This window comes from Pygocentrus nattereri, chromosome 1 (assembly GCF_015220715.1).
Source record: "Pygocentrus nattereri isolate fPygNat1 chromosome 1, fPygNat1.pri, whole genome shotgun sequence".
Taxonomy (NCBI): Eukaryota; Metazoa; Chordata; class Actinopteri; order Characiformes; family Serrasalmidae; genus Pygocentrus; species Pygocentrus nattereri.
Window position 1 is genome coordinate 26,729,178 of NC_051211.1, and position 15,811 is coordinate 26,744,988.

Below are 15,811 nucleotides of genomic sequence, written 5' to 3' on the forward strand. Positions count from 1 at the left end.
GTAAAACTGCCTGAAACTGTATGAAACATGAGGGCCTAACTACAATAATACACTCACAATTTTATGACCAAATACTAAAAGCTGACAGAATCTGTGTTAATATACAGTAATGAGCTGCTGAAAGTTCTAGATTCTAAAGTCATATTTATATATAGCACTCACTAAGAGCTCAAACTGAAGTGAATATAAAAGCCATGACCGGTTCTAGCTTTAGTTCAACACCTCTCGAAAGCCATCGCCTTCTACCACATCCTTCGCTATAATTTTCACACCTGTGTAATTTCCTCATGACAGCCTTCAGCATGGCTTATCACTGTATCACTGTGCCATTCCAAACAATACTAGCTTCATTCTGTAGTTGGCTTATCTAGTGGAATCAACTGCCAACTGCGCTTTTAGGCACACAACTCAAAAATGTTCAACCTGAATGATAAGCCTGCCCGTCCAAATAAATCTGTTTATTGGAAATGCAATGAAATTGTGTTTTTTTTCTTCCTTTAAACCAACAGCATTGGTCAAACAGTCGTTCACTTGACACTGAACTGCTTAATCGTTTACCTCCCTAATAGATGAACAAATAAACGCATGCATGAAAAGTACTAAATTCCAGAAGGAAGAACGAGATAATTAGATCTAGGACTGATATGGTTGAAGGCACCAACCCACATATGAGATGATATAGATGCTACCTTCCTCCAAAATTCAGAAACTGACGTGCATGAAGACCCTTAAAAACTGTTTTAAGGTCCTATGGGTCGGTTTCCAAGAGAGAGAGTCTCAGAATAGATTTTCATTTCAACAGAGAACTTCCATTCAGAATGCAGATAAGTCTAGCACTAGGCTTAATCCCATTCTGGAAAAGCAGCCCTGTAAGACTTTAGGTTGCCCAGGAACTCTGATGTGATAAATCCATTCACACAGTGATCCACGGTTTGAGCTGAGATGTTAAATGGCTGATTCAGGCTCAGGTGTTTTAGCTTTATAACCTTAGCTATGGTCATATTAGCAGCTGAACTCTGATCTCTGTGTTTGCCAGCAGTGAGCAAACATCCTCCACCCAGGAGTGAGTAATGACCAGCTCACAGGAAATGATCTGCACTGGATAGCGGATCACACAGGAAGCATGGTTTGGCCCAGTATCTCGTGCGTGCGCGTGTGTGTGGAGAGAAGGTGCTGCAGACTGTGACGTCTCTACTTTCTAGTACAGGGTTGCGTACTATGTAACACCATTAAAGGGGCCATATCATGGAAAATCACATCTTCCGACTTTTTTTTTTTTATATAAAATATTTGAATTAAGAGTTTGATGTACGTAAACACTTAACAATGTTTCAAAATGTACACTTTAGTCCATATACAAAAACTAAGCTGTAAAAGCCTGAATTCAGTGGAATTTGATGCTTTCGGATGACCCAAAATCCAACATATATACATACATCATACATTCAGCCTCACAGCATTCTTGGCCCACCTATTTAGCCTACAGCAGTTACATCACACCCATTCAAGCTAAGTGTTCCAGTCCAGAATGCATTTTAAATGAGGAACAGTACAGGACAGCCAATCAAACCTGAGTGCTCCAAGGCACAGTAATAAAAACAGCCTGTTTAATTCCAAAGCAGTGGTACTGAATTCCAGTTCCAGGGAACCACTACTCTGTACAATTTTAACTATTTCCTGCCCTATACACCCGATCCAGCTCTTCAGCTAGTTATCAAGTCCTTTACGAGATGCATGAGGTGTGTTGGAGGCAGGGAAGAGTTGAAAATGCAGGGTAGTGGATCCCCAGGACTGGAATTGAAAACCATGGTTTTAAGGGACAGTTGAGAGGCGGATTACAGGTGGATCTAAGAATGCCTAGACTGCTGTATCTTAAAGGCGGCTGTTTATTTTACTGCTGCTGGTTCCATCTCTGATACTAGAGTCACAAAGCCTGAGCCAGCACTAATACTGTACACTAGTCTCAAAATAAAGCTGCTGAAAGGGTTCTTTGGAGCGATGCCATAATAGAACCTCTTTTGGTTTCCTAAATAACCTTTCAGTGAATTTAAATTATCGTAAATGAGGTGTAGGAGTGTGAAGAACCTTTCGGCAGCATAAAGAAGCTTTCACATAATGTAGATGTAGAACCATCTAGAAGGATCTGTTTCTAAGAGAACACTAGCACCTTGAGGGATAAGCCACTTTTGAGCTCATCGACCCACATTCCACAATAGCTGGCATTCATTCATAACCACTGCCTCCGGCGAACTTAAAAACATCGGCAGAATAGACAGAACAGATATAGAGGCAAATAACTTAAGGCAACACTGTGCTAGACCCACACCCACTGCTGTACCATGCCCCATCTCTACGGCCACAGTGGTTCAGACAGCCCGGTCCTAATGATTTAAAACCATTTTAATTCTGAATGTTTTGCATACATACATACATACATACATAATATAATATATATACATACACATACACACAAGATTTTAATTTTTTTAAGTGTAAGTTAGTAAAATGTAAGGATTTTTCATCAATTATTGCCACCTCCAACAATTGTTTCACCTCCCTCCCCTCTCTCCAAGAGAAAGCCCTCTGCATGGCAGGTGATCACACTCACCCTAACTGAACTACTGTTTAGATTTACACTATTTATAACCACAGACCTTAATCTGTATGTGCCTTATGTCACTTTAGTGTTCATTTCAGGACCTCTTATATTTATTTTACTTTTTTCTTCTATTTTTCTACAATTAATGTTCATTTTTACGATTAGTGTTTAGGGTTTCTTAGTGTCTATTTTAATTCACACTTTTCCTGTTTACCGTCTAATGTTATTGTTACACCATGAGGTCTGAGAGTAGCTCAGTTTCAGTACACTGTATGTCCTGTACATATCGTAGTATTGACAATAAAGCTGACGACTTGCTGATGCTAAACATTTATTGAGTAGTCACAGTTAAACGCCAAGAAAGCAAGCCGATTACATGATAATACAAAACACATTTTCTCTTTGCAATAATCATAGCTGTCAGATTTTATAACACAGCTGACTAAATTGCTAATGACTGATCATTTACAATTCTATTCAGATACATTTGTTTATATAGCCTGTTAAACGGTTAACAATGATATTAAGATGATATGAAAGTATCAGCAGATAACTGCTTAAAAAAAACCATTTACAGTACCAGACCATTACCAGACCATTTACAGTTTTGATTTGATGAGTGGAACATGTAAACATTGCAGAACATTTAGATTCACCTGGGTTACCGCATATCTGCATTTTAATCCATATCGGCCTTTAGTTCCCATATGACTACATCCCATAATAAAATCTATGATTAATCACACATCAATAATATTGTTCCTGCAGCTTTAGCTGTTCTACCATGGGTGGGCAATGCGACAAGATTTTATTGTCATCATGATAAATTACATCACAATTAGTGCTAGAACTAATGATGATTTGCATAATTGATTAATCCGTCGATTGTGGCTTTGATTAATTGGGAAAATGTATTTTGTCAATAATAATTTTACATCATACACAATGTTTTTCAACAATTGAAGACGACAGGGGTCATTCCTCCATTTGCATGACGCTCTTTCAAACATAAAACACCTACTCTATTTGTTATCAAGACCAACAATGCCAAAAAGTGTCTTCTGCGTTGACATGAAAATAATTTTAGACGGTTTGAAAAATGAAGAAACATTTTAGTGCTTGTTTACTAACTATTTTAAAATCAGCGCATATGTAGCACACAACTGTCAGAGGTCTTTACAAACCCTGCTTAACCGTTGGGGACTAACACATCTAACACACTCCACTCAGTCTGCATTGAATCATCTCCACTGACGCTGCCCAAGAGTGAAATTACATGACATTACAGCGAGTTTACAGTGATCATATGCCTACAGTACAGCCGCACTCATCACACCGACTTCTCATCCAGCTAGAAGGTCAAAGTGTTCTCCTGCACACTGCATATAATTCCACCAGGGAGCTGTCCAGATCCCCAAATCTTTCACACTACACCTTTGATAAAAAAGCAACTGAGAAGCTATAAAAACACAGTTTTGTAAAACTACAGCAAGAACTACAAAACGTACCAAGATCATGGTTAACAGAGATGGACAGAAATGTGTGTGTTTGATTTCTTCTCTGTTCTTTTACAGCAACACCTGTCCTGTTAAAACAAGTTCCTTCAGAATTGGGCTGTGGATGTCAGTTACGAGGATCATCCTGAAAAAACATGATGGTGTGGTAGTGGCATGGGAAGAAGTGTCTCACAAACCTATTACCGCTACACTCCTCTTCCCAGCCATAACCGTATCGTCGATTGGCTACAGCTACGAGACGATTTCACGTGCCAAGTCCCTGGACTTTCATTTAAGACATCAGTTAAACGTGATAATCATTCATGGACTTTGAAGCTTGCCTTTCTTGAGGCTATTAAAGGCAAAAACAAGTTGGTGAGGTTTATTAAATCTGTCCTGTTTAGGGACAACAGCAGCTTCTGTCAGCGTTCAAGCAAACAACCTACATCAAAATCTCCAAAATAAACCACACACCTTCCCCTGCATGTGCGTGGAGTTATTTTTTATTCTGCAATAATAAACTAAGAAACAGGGAAAATCAGTACAGCACTTCCGTTTGCATTAGGGAACAAGAAGCAAATCTGAGGCAGGCCACATGTGTATCAAACAGGAAACTGTGGTGTCACACACACACACACACACACACACACACACACACACACACACACACACACATACACATACACACCTCTCACTGCAGGTAGTCTGTTCACTTTCCCTAAAAACAAGAGATCAGAGACAGGCTTTGTGGCAGGCCTGGGCAATAACCCAACAGTTATCAAAGCCAAACTTCCTCCCCAACCCCCAACATGAATAATTCACATTTAAGCGTTTTATGATAAAATTATTTTGGCCTTTCCTCAGTCTGGCGTTAAGCAGCAGAAGCTTTGATGCTAGATGGTGCTGTGTGTCATTTAGGCTACTCTCTAGATGGAGGTAGAAGAATGCTGTTGTAATTGAACAGACAACAGTTAACCAAGTTATCAGAGCCAGCTAGCATTAGATATCCTCAGATCACAGTTAGCTGTTTTCAGTCAGCAGAATTAATTAGTGCCAGCTTTTTCCAGTTAGCACTGTTAGCTAGGGTGAGCTATTGCTGCATGGACTGAAGCTTGTATCTTGAAATTTCCCACCTGCGACAAGGAAAAATCAAGATAAACACCGCCAAAACTAAGATTTCCTACTTGGAAGGTCGGGAATGTGTTCTCACCTCTGTGTACGATGCTCAATGAATGAGTCAACAGTGCTAAAAAAAACCTCTGATTTTAAGTGATATTTGCTTTAGATCAGTCAATACACAGACACGGTCATTTAGACTAGAACATTAACCATAACGCAGGCTACTCAAAGACAGTGAACGTCATGGATGTCAGCTGGCTAGCTTGCTGCTAACAATACTTGGTTTTATGGAAGCGTCATTGTTCTGTTAATCTCAGATTTCTGGTTTTCAATATTGAACCATATGAAAAACTACAGTGTGACAAAACTATCATGCCAGCTCTACTCTGTGGACTCTGAAAACATCTTCCTCTATATACTTTTGCTGGTAGACTAGGATCTGTGATGAATATCTCTCTAGATAATTAGCATTAGCTCTGCTCAGATGACAGCAACCATCTCAATACCAGACAGTTAGAGATTATTTACTGCCCTTGGCCCTTTGATGCAGTTGTAACATGTAAAAATACCAATTTCAAAGCGAAAGCAGTTCCATTGCACAACTTACTCGTCAGTATACAACTCACCATGTTTCACCGATACGCAGGAACAAAGAGAACGAGAGAGAGAGAGAGAGAACGAGAGAGAGAACGAGAACAAGAGAGAAAGAAAGAGAACGAGAGAGAGAACGAGAACAAGAGAGAACGAGAGAGCGAAAGAGAACGAGAGAGAGAGAACGAGAACGAGAGAGAGAGAACGAGAACAAGAGAGAGAGAACGAGAACAAGAGAGAAAACGAGAGAGAGAACGAGAGAGAGAACGAGATCGAGATCGAGAGAGAGAGAGAGAGAGAGAGAGAGAGAGAGAGAGAGAGAGAGAGAGAGAGAGAGAGAGAGAGAGAGAAAGAGAGAGAGAGAAAGAGAGAGAGAAAGAGAACGAGAGAGAGAGAACGAGAGAGAGAGAGAGAATGAGAGAGAGAGAACGAGAGAGAGAGAGAACGAGAAAGAGAACAAGATAGAGAAAGGGGAAAAAGAAAGAAAGAGCGAACGAGAAAGAGAAAGGGGAAAAGAAAGAAAGAGAGAGAGAGAGAGAGAGAGAGAACGAGAGAGAGAGAGAGAACGAGAGAGAGAGAGAGAGAGAGAGAGAGAGAGAACGAGAAAGAGAACAAGATAGAGAAAGGGGAAAAAGAAAGAAAGAGCGAACGAGAAAGAGAAAGGGAAAAAGAAAGAAAGAGAGAGAGAGAGAGAGAGAGAAAGAAAGAGAACGAGAGAGAGAATGAGAACAAGAGAGAACGAGAGAGAGAGAAAGAGAACGAGAGAGAGAGAACACGAGAACGAGAGAGAGAGAGAGAGAACACGAGAACGAGAGAGAGAGAACGAGAGAGAGAGAGAGAACACGAGAACGAGAGAGAGAGAAAGAGAACGAGAGAGAGAGAGAAAGAGAACGAGAGAAAGAGAACGAGAGAGAGAGAGAGAGAGAGAGAGAGAGAGAGAGAATGAGAACAAGAGAGAACGAGAGAGAGAGAGAAAGAGAACGAGAGAGAGAGAGAGAAAGAGAGAGAAAGAAAGAGAACGAGAGAGAATGAGAAAGAGAACGAGAGAGAGAGAACACGAGAATGAGAGAGAGAGAGAGAGAGAAAGAGAACGAGAGAAAGAGAACGAGATAGAGAAAGGGGAAAAAGAAAGAAAGAGCGAAAGAGAAAAAGAAAGAGAGAGAGAGAGAGAGAGAGAGAGAGAGAGAGAGAGAGAGAGAGAGAGAGAGAAAGGGAAAAAGAAAGAAAGAAAGAAAGAAAGAAAGAAAGAAAGAAAGAAAGAAAGAAAGAAAAACAGCTTTGAGGAAAAGCGTCTACAGCAGGAAAGTGATGAGTTACATCCATATTATTTTAAAGCTACAGGGAACACAGTCATGGAAACATCTAACAACACCTGAATGAAACGAATATATAATGAAACACAGCTTTAAAACCGCTGATCGGACTTATTTGAGAACCGTGTAGGCGTGGGCCTAATATTCTGATGAACACATGATTGACAGCCATCAGTCCAACACTTCTACTCTGCTACACCAATGAAGCAGAACTAAACAGAGCAGTACAAGAGGGGAGAACACAGGCCTACAGGTTTACAGATCCTCCCTTAAAGAAGGCAAGGTTTCATTCACTTTACTGCTGGGTGTGCATGAAAGAGGCACAACACAGGGCAGCCAATCAGAATAGAGCTTATTTACATTAACCAGTCTCAAAGAAACTAACAAAATCAATTCAATTCTAAGGGCTGAAGATTGTAAAAATGAATGATGACTCTTTTTGATACATAAACCGACACAAACAATATAAGTGAACAAATAAAACACAAGAAATGCACGACACTGGTATTCATAGACATTTTGGCTCAAGGCTTGTGTGTAAATGCTTGAAATGTACTCCAAAAATGAATATTAATAATGAAGCTGATGCCTTTGTAAATACGTGGGCTGCTTTCTGAAACAACCTAAAATAAACACTTCCTTTGGTCTTTGTAATTGTGTGTGTCATTTCACAGTTTTGACATCTTCAAAGTGTTCTAAAATGTGGAAAAGTCTAGAGCCCAACAGATTTACTGGCTGGCCGATACTGGTCACCCGTGTTGATCAGTATTAGGTTCCCAGGGACTTTAAACATGATGCAGTTGTGTGATTAGACTGTCCAGGTCAATCACAATTACTGCCATATATTTACATGGACAAAGACTCATACTGGGTTCTCCAGTGGAACAACTGTCTAAATGTTTGTGTTGTCATTCAGGAGATCAAAAGATCAAACCCCTAATAATATCACAACCAAAAAGTCTAATTATCCACGCTGATTTTACAAAAAACAATAAAACACCAGCTGCCAGTATCGACATTAATCACCAGCTGACACACTGGTTGGGTTCCATAATCAACTGTGCACAGTGCATTTTATACATACAGCAAAACACAGACTGAGTGTAGAGTTCAGCGTCATGTACATTCACTGCATTAGCACTGCTGACTATTCATGGATGAAAGTGACATATGGGACCCCCCAACCCCCCTAATGTCTCTCTGCTGAGTCAGTGGTCTGTCTCCTCACATGAGGGATGGCTGTCAGGTGCATACAGTGTTGTGAGTGGAAAGTGTGTGTTGGACTTTCACATTTTCCATGTTTATTGCTGTCACACTTCACATTATCTAACACTTCATGTCTGTCGTTTTTCCACCCATACTTACGACCACAGGCCTGTCATGCACATGAAATACTAGATGACACTTAATTGCCATAGAAAATTTAAAAAAATACGTAGAAAAGCTACAAGTTAACAAAGAAAACTGTTTTATCAATATAACCAGCCCTTTCAATAGGACAAAACTGAGGCAACAATAAATAAAAACACTTAACATGAAACATGTTTTCTAACATGATCTTATTACAGTGTTTACAGTACGCACCCATAAAATTCACCATCCTCAACAGAAAACAGCTGGTCCTCCAATGCGATGAATTCTATTATTTTCCAGTGATTTGCTGCACTTTGGCACCTTCATTTCCAAATTATAGCAAAAGGATGGCTAGAGATGGTGTCATCATGCCTGCAGGGACTTTCCTGTTTACTGTATTTTCTGTCATAAGCTGGATACACGGACGTAAAACTGTAGTCGAGAAGTGCTTGGGTGCCATACCCTCTCAGGATACTAGACACAGGGTAGGAAAGTGAGTGAAATACACAGCATTTTTATCACTATTTCTATTTTCATTAACATTAAAATTGTTGCCAAGTCTATTCAATCTTCTGTGAGGCTTTTTAAGGCCAAATTTTTCACCATTTTCCCGATTTGACCCGAAGATTTGCAGTGCAATCCTTTTAAAAATTAAATCGAATAACAATGTAATACACTTCATGTTATTCCACCTATTAAAAGTACAGTACAAGCCTAAAGATAAACACCATAGCCATTCTTTAATAACATTAATTGAAATTAAAAGTATGAAAATTACATGTAACTAGATTAGATGTTCACGTGAACTACGCCTATACAAAATTTCATGACTTTAGACCAAACCAAAGCACTTTTCTTCATCACACCAAGTTCAGCTATTGGACATGAGCAGGCCCATTGGTGCATAGATTTAAGTTCCTTTCCATTTTACTGTAATTTATGGTAAAACCTAGCGTCATATTGGCAAAGTAGCCCGTATTTATCTGCATATGAGCGCGTTCATGAGATTGAGCGCAGGCCGCTTTGCTCGTAATTTCATTCATGCAAGTTTGCTGCTTTCCTAAGAGATGATGTTATGGTGCGTTTCTGCCCTTTGCCCTGAATATTTCTGACACAGAGGGTGGTAATGGAGAGAGAACAGGACAGTAAAGCTGGTTTGGTCTAATTAGAGCTAGAGTAAAAATAGTCACTGAAGTAAGTCACATTAATCAGACACAGCAGTCCAGAGGGAAATACTGATAAAACGGCTGAAGCGTTCATTATCGCAAAAGGAACAAAGCAACGTAGCTGAGGGAAGATTCAAATCAAACTGCAAACACGGGCCAATTAAATAAACACACTTGCCCTTAAACAAAACGTAGCTCAACAGCTCGCTTCTTTAGCCTCGTGGCTCCAGCTCAGAGCTAATGTAGCCAACAAGTAAAGGAAGCTTACACGCCACCAATTAGCATGGTGCCAGCTGCACGCCTCAATCATCACACAGCTGTCTCAAACCATGCCAAGCTGTTAAGCAATCTCAAATCGACTTCTAGAGCAACAATCAAACGCGTGGATTTAGACCAATCACAGAGCGACGACCAGAATACAGACCAAATCGCAAACATGAAGGCTGGCTAGACTTCGAGTGGATAACTCGCACCCAATCAGTGCAAGCGCACTAAATATAAACAGACCAGACTGAACCAAAACACTGGGAACGTGGTAAAACCTTGTGCCGTTTGAGGCTGTAATGTCAAAATGTACCCAAGCACATTTTATTCATTTCCCAAAAAGCAGGTGGAGCTGCTATAAGTATTATTAATCCCACTGAGGGCTCCTAGCAAACAATTTACAGACCATCCTTTACTCTTCCAGGAGAACACAGTCACCAAGCACTGCTACGTCGCCAATAAAAGCACCAGAAAGCCATGTTTGACGTGTTGATTTCTAGTGTTGGTGTATGCAAAATAGTGCAATATCATTTCACAGCAGCCAACAAGTTCAGCTAACTAGCACACATCCATCTCATCAAACGAGATGCTCTGGGGGGGGCATAAAACGACCAGAACAACAAGTGAATGGTTCTGGTTGAACCCCAGGAAGGTGGAACGTGAACTGGAGCTTTTTTGGTTGTCAACTGGGTCAGGTCTTGCTTATGCAGTGTAAAAGCACCATCACTAAAGCGGATGTTTTTTCCTTAAACGCTGCGATGAAACATGATGACAAAAATTTAAAAACTACATATTTATGATATTCATTGCGTATTTATTGTGTAGAAAGTAGTATTACATTTTCCTGAGCTTACTCTGAAGCCCAAAGCTCTTCCCTAAGGCTGCGTGAGAAGAGTGGCTCTCTATGAGAACTAAGGGTGTGCCGAGTAATGTCTCTGTCTGAGGAAAAGACAGTGCAAGACTGAGCCCACTCCTTTCAGCAACTCTCCATTAAATCTGACCTCTAACAGAATGGCTGGTTTTTAACCTAAAAGATATATGTTGCTCATAAAATAAAGGAAAAGGAGACTTTAATCACAGAAATGACTGTCAGGGGCCAAAATAAGAAGAAAAAGGCTCTAATAAAACACCACACACATGCTTAGTGCTTACACACACACACACACACACACACACACACACAGCTGGCTCCATGGTCCTTCAGACTACTGGATCTCTCTCTCACACACACACACACTCTCGCTCACTCACTCACTCACTCACAGTAGCATGTCCAGTATATGAATGACATCAGCACATGGTAACTCTTCACTGAAGCTGTTCAAGACCTTCACTCCTGCTTTCTCTCCCTCACATACTTCAGATTTACATCTGCCACCGTGAGCGAACATTAACAACCATAAACTAACACTAGCAACCACAAGCGTACACCAGCAACTGTTACCTTGCACTGGCACACTTAAGCTTACATCAGGAATCATCAGTTTACGGTAGCAACCAAAAGTTTACAGCAGTGAAGATCAGCTTTCATCAGCAACCATAAGCTATAATTGGCACCTTTTGGCTTAAAATAGTAACCAGAAACTCACATACAACAGGACTTTCTTTTCTTTTAGACTTGCGCAGCCCTATTACTTTAAACAAACAGGCACCGCGCGTACACACGGCCAAGTGATGCTCACTGGCTGGCCGCCTCAGGTACATCATCTCCATCCGGTTCAGATTTGGACAGATAATTCCATTCCTGTAAAGCTGTGTTGAAATGGGAGGGTTTCAATCAGCAAACACAGACAGCAGCTACACACGAACACACACGCGCAGTAATTCTGTGAACAAGCAGGCGAGGTCAGTCAGGTGTGTTACAGAAGGAAACTACTAAACTGTGCCCAACTCTGACCCTCAAGGCTCCCAACAACAAGCAGGAAAGGGGGAAACTCTCGCTGTCCGACTTCTGAGGCACGAGAAAGAGCATTTCCAATCCAGGTCAGCTGACCTGTGGGATGCAAACAAAAAGTAACCAACAGATCCTAATTCTAATATGAACAAAAACAAAAAGGATTTTTGAGACGAGCAGATGATGTTGTGACTGGGCTCGTGTGTGATTATAAAGGCTACAAGATTAAAAATGATGATAAAATGCAAAACGTGCCCACCTCCCACAGCCCCTGTGATAAAAGCCCTGGTGTAAACAAAAACAACTTATAATCAGTTAAAAACATCTTCACTGGCTCACAACTTATTCCGTTGACTCTGGATTTAAAAAAAAAAGTTCCTCAAACCAAAAAAGACCACCCTGAGCCCCGGGCTTAAAGCCCACCCTATCAGCTCCCTGAGTTCTCGTTGACTAACGCGGTGTGTAAGCACGCTGCTGCTGATCCAGGGAGCCCCGGGCGGCCCGCGGGCCTGCAGTGGCCCGGCCACAGCGCCCCTTCTCCGCATGCTGAGCAGCAGCAGCCCGCTGAGAGAGATGGGGACTGGTGTTCCGGGTTTCTCTTCATTCACCCTGCTAGACACATTAACCACAACAGCCCGACACTCACTCTCCCGGGTGGGCTGATACGGTCACATAAGGGCCACAACAGCGAGGAAAGATTACTGAGCTCCAAATTTAAAATACAACACGGTAATGCGGCTCCTCGGTTAGCAGCACAGCAGACAGCCGCGGCCACGGTCTCCAACATAGCGGCTCCAAACCACCATTTTTCAGCTTCGGTGAGTGGAAGCAAACTGAATTATTTTATATCCACAATGATTTAGGTTAGCTGGCCCGGGGTATATCCCTTCATAAAGGCCCTTCTTACCCCTGATACTGAGCTAAAGACTCACGCCGTTCCCATTAACCAGCCTCAGCTAACGCGGTTCTCTCCCGCTACCACGCCGACAGGATGCTGCACCAAACCACGCCTCAAGAATCAATAATCCCAGCGAAAAGGACAAAAAACCCTCCCTAAAACAGCCACAAATCGTTATTTCTCGCACCTTAATCATGAATCTGTCCCCGTCGTTCCGACGTTTCTGTCTCGCCGGTCCTTTCCTCCACCTCTCTCGCTCGCTCTCTCCCTCCAGCCGCTCACTGCTTCAGTAACAGTTCAAACAGCGGTGTCCGATTCCTGAATGAATCGGCTCGTCTGAATCGGTTGTTTCCATGGTACCGGCTCATAAATCCATGTGAATGGAACTTAATTTTATTTTTCACTTGAATTGAAACGAGAAAGGCTGAGCATGTCATATGTCCACTTTCACGTTACCTTATATATTATACCTATTAACTTATATGCACTGGAAGACAATGTTCTCCAGTCCTCATGCTACAGGAAGGTGGAGCTCCAGGTGGAGGGTTAGTGACTACTGTAATAGGGGTACTTCTGAAAACCTGGATAGAACAATTGGGATACAAGCACTATTTAAATAATTAAAAGAATTTAAAGTGCATGTGTGCAGTGATAATTGAGGGGTGTGTGATGTTGGAAAGGGTCTAGATTGGTCCAGGAGGATGTGGGTGGGCATCAGTATGACGAGTTTTCTGACCACCACTGGGAAGAAGGTTTTGCAGAATCTGTAGATGTCAGAAAAGACAATCTGGTACCTTTTGCCAGATGGCAGGAGGGTGACGGGGGGGGGGGGGTTTAGAGAGACCCCAGGCCAATTTCTTTTTTAAACTTGCCCTCACTCATTTGAAATCACTCTGATGAGCCTCCCACTGTTGTTACATAAGTGGCTACTCATAGTAAAAAGGGAAGAGGAGACAGTGAGGAGAACACGCTCGCCCTCGCCAGGTTAGCTTCAGTGAGCTAATTGGCTAGACAGGCAAAACTTTGTTATGCAAAATAGTTTGAGCATAGTGTACACTGCATTTATGAATAATTGCTGGAGAAGTGTGAGCATAACACGCAGAACCTTTATGAATAATTGCTTGGTCTTATAACTTGGGGAAGAACCGTGGTGTAGTGTGTGTTTCTTTGTTAGCTGTGTAGACTTCAGTATGCTAACTAGCCAGCTAGCAGATGAAAGTGATGTTGTTTCAGCAGTCATGTATAAAAGATGAAGCAGTTAGCAAACTAAAGCCCAGCAAATGTAATTATGGTTCTAAAATGTTAAAGTACCGCTCTGCTGTAGCTTGTAAACAGCTTCTGGGCAAGTTCTGCTGCTAAAGCTGACACCTGTGTTCACTCGATCCCTCTGCCCTCTGAGGGCTCATCTGACATCCTTCACTTGAGCTAATAATGTAATAGAACAGCCCCTAAGATGGCACTGGTGATTCCCCCGAAGAGAAATGACAAGGCCAAGTGGACACGGACATTTAAAAGCGGGTGTTGAAAAGGCCAGCTCAAGGAACTTCTCAGCTGTCCTCACAATGCGTCATGAGGTTCTGCAGTCTGAGACCGTGTAGTTCCTACACTAGACAGTGAGGCAGCTTGTCATCTTTCTATATCATCGTCAATGTGACCTGCTGAAAACTTCACATAATATATATATATATATGTGTGTGTGTGTGTGTGTGTGTGTGTGTGTGTGTCTGTATTTATAATTTGTATATAAAAGATGTTATAGATTTTCATATTTTGTGGTTTTATTTCATAAGAACTAATGGATTAGGCTTCTTTTTCACAATTTAACTACATAGAATGATCAAACACACCACTAACACTAGTAGATTGATAGATTATCACTACTTTCTTTTTCTGCCTGGTGTTTGGAGTCAGATTGTTTTAGCGAATAGAAGTAGTGGGCAAAAGACTCACTCAGCAAATCGAACTTGAAGGAGACAAAAATAAATGTAACTAAGAACTGATGTGTGTAGATGAAATAATAATAATTAATAATTAATTAAAACATATTAGTAGTAGTATTATTAGTATTATTATTACTGCTCTGCGATGGACTGGCTACCTGTCCAGGGTGTATCCTGCCTTCCGCCCGAAGACCGCTGAGATAGGCTCCAGCACCCTGAAGACCATGAAGGAGAAGCAGCTTGAAAATGGTTGGATGGATAGCATTATTATTATTATTAGTATTATTGTGATTATTACAAATACAATGATTATTATTATTATTATTGTTATTATTATTATAGTCATTAACTTGCTTTTTATTTATGAAGCCCCTCTGATAAGAGAAAAAAACACTTTCAACAGAAAATTCTTTTATTAAACGACTCATTAGACAAATCAGTAACCAGGGTGACTGAACATGTTCACAGAGCCTTTAACGATTGAGGTCACGACGGCTGGAGCCGTCTTATAGCTCAACTAATACTCGGTTGAATCAGAAGTTCGATTCATTGAAACGGACACTTCGAAAGAATCGGTTCGCTAAACGACTCGGATCTTCCCATCACTACAGTCATAGCGGCACCGTGCACGCGCACTGGACCAGACTCGTGAGCGCGCTTAAAACTATGAGGAAGACCACAGCGGCCACACCCAGCTTCAGTTCCTCTGTATTGAAAGCAGTTTTATTCTAAATATGAACTTTAAACAGTGAACAGAAGGACTCAACAACAAGACAACTGCGTTTCAAAATGTTTAGATACTGAAGTTCAGAAATGAAAGAAATGAACTGAACTGTATAACTTAACCCCCCGAATACTCAAAATAATGTAAGTCAGCCATCAGTTTTCTATAATGTGTTTTAATATGCCGCACAGTATGGGGCAATATAATCCATTTTTGATGTTTGGTCCATAGTGCAGCCCTAACTAATGAAGCAGGACCTAACACCTTACCACCACCACCCCTACTTTCAACATGTTCCTACAACTAAGAGGTCCAGCCACTAGTGAACCTAATGTCATTTACATTTACAGCATTTGGCTGACGCTCTTATCCAGAGCGACTTACAATTTGATCATTTTTACACAGCAAGGCGAAGGCAGTGTTAGGAGTCTTGCCCAAGGACTCTTATTGGTAT

General features: G+C 41.2%; 1 protein-coding gene across 1 annotated transcript in view; it reads right to left on the bottom strand.

Annotated features, from left to right (window-relative positions):
* si:dkey-97m3.1 (fatty acyl-CoA reductase 1) overlaps positions 1–13,015 on the bottom strand; it is a 64,893-nt gene extending 51,878 nt beyond the window's left edge. Inside the window, exon 1 of the mRNA XM_017683146.2 lies at positions 12,881–13,015. The gene's annotated coding sequence lies outside the window, so the exon portion shown is untranslated. The remainder of the gene's footprint in view (positions 1–12,880) is intronic.
* Between the last annotated feature and the right edge of the window lie 2,796 nt (positions 13,016–15,811).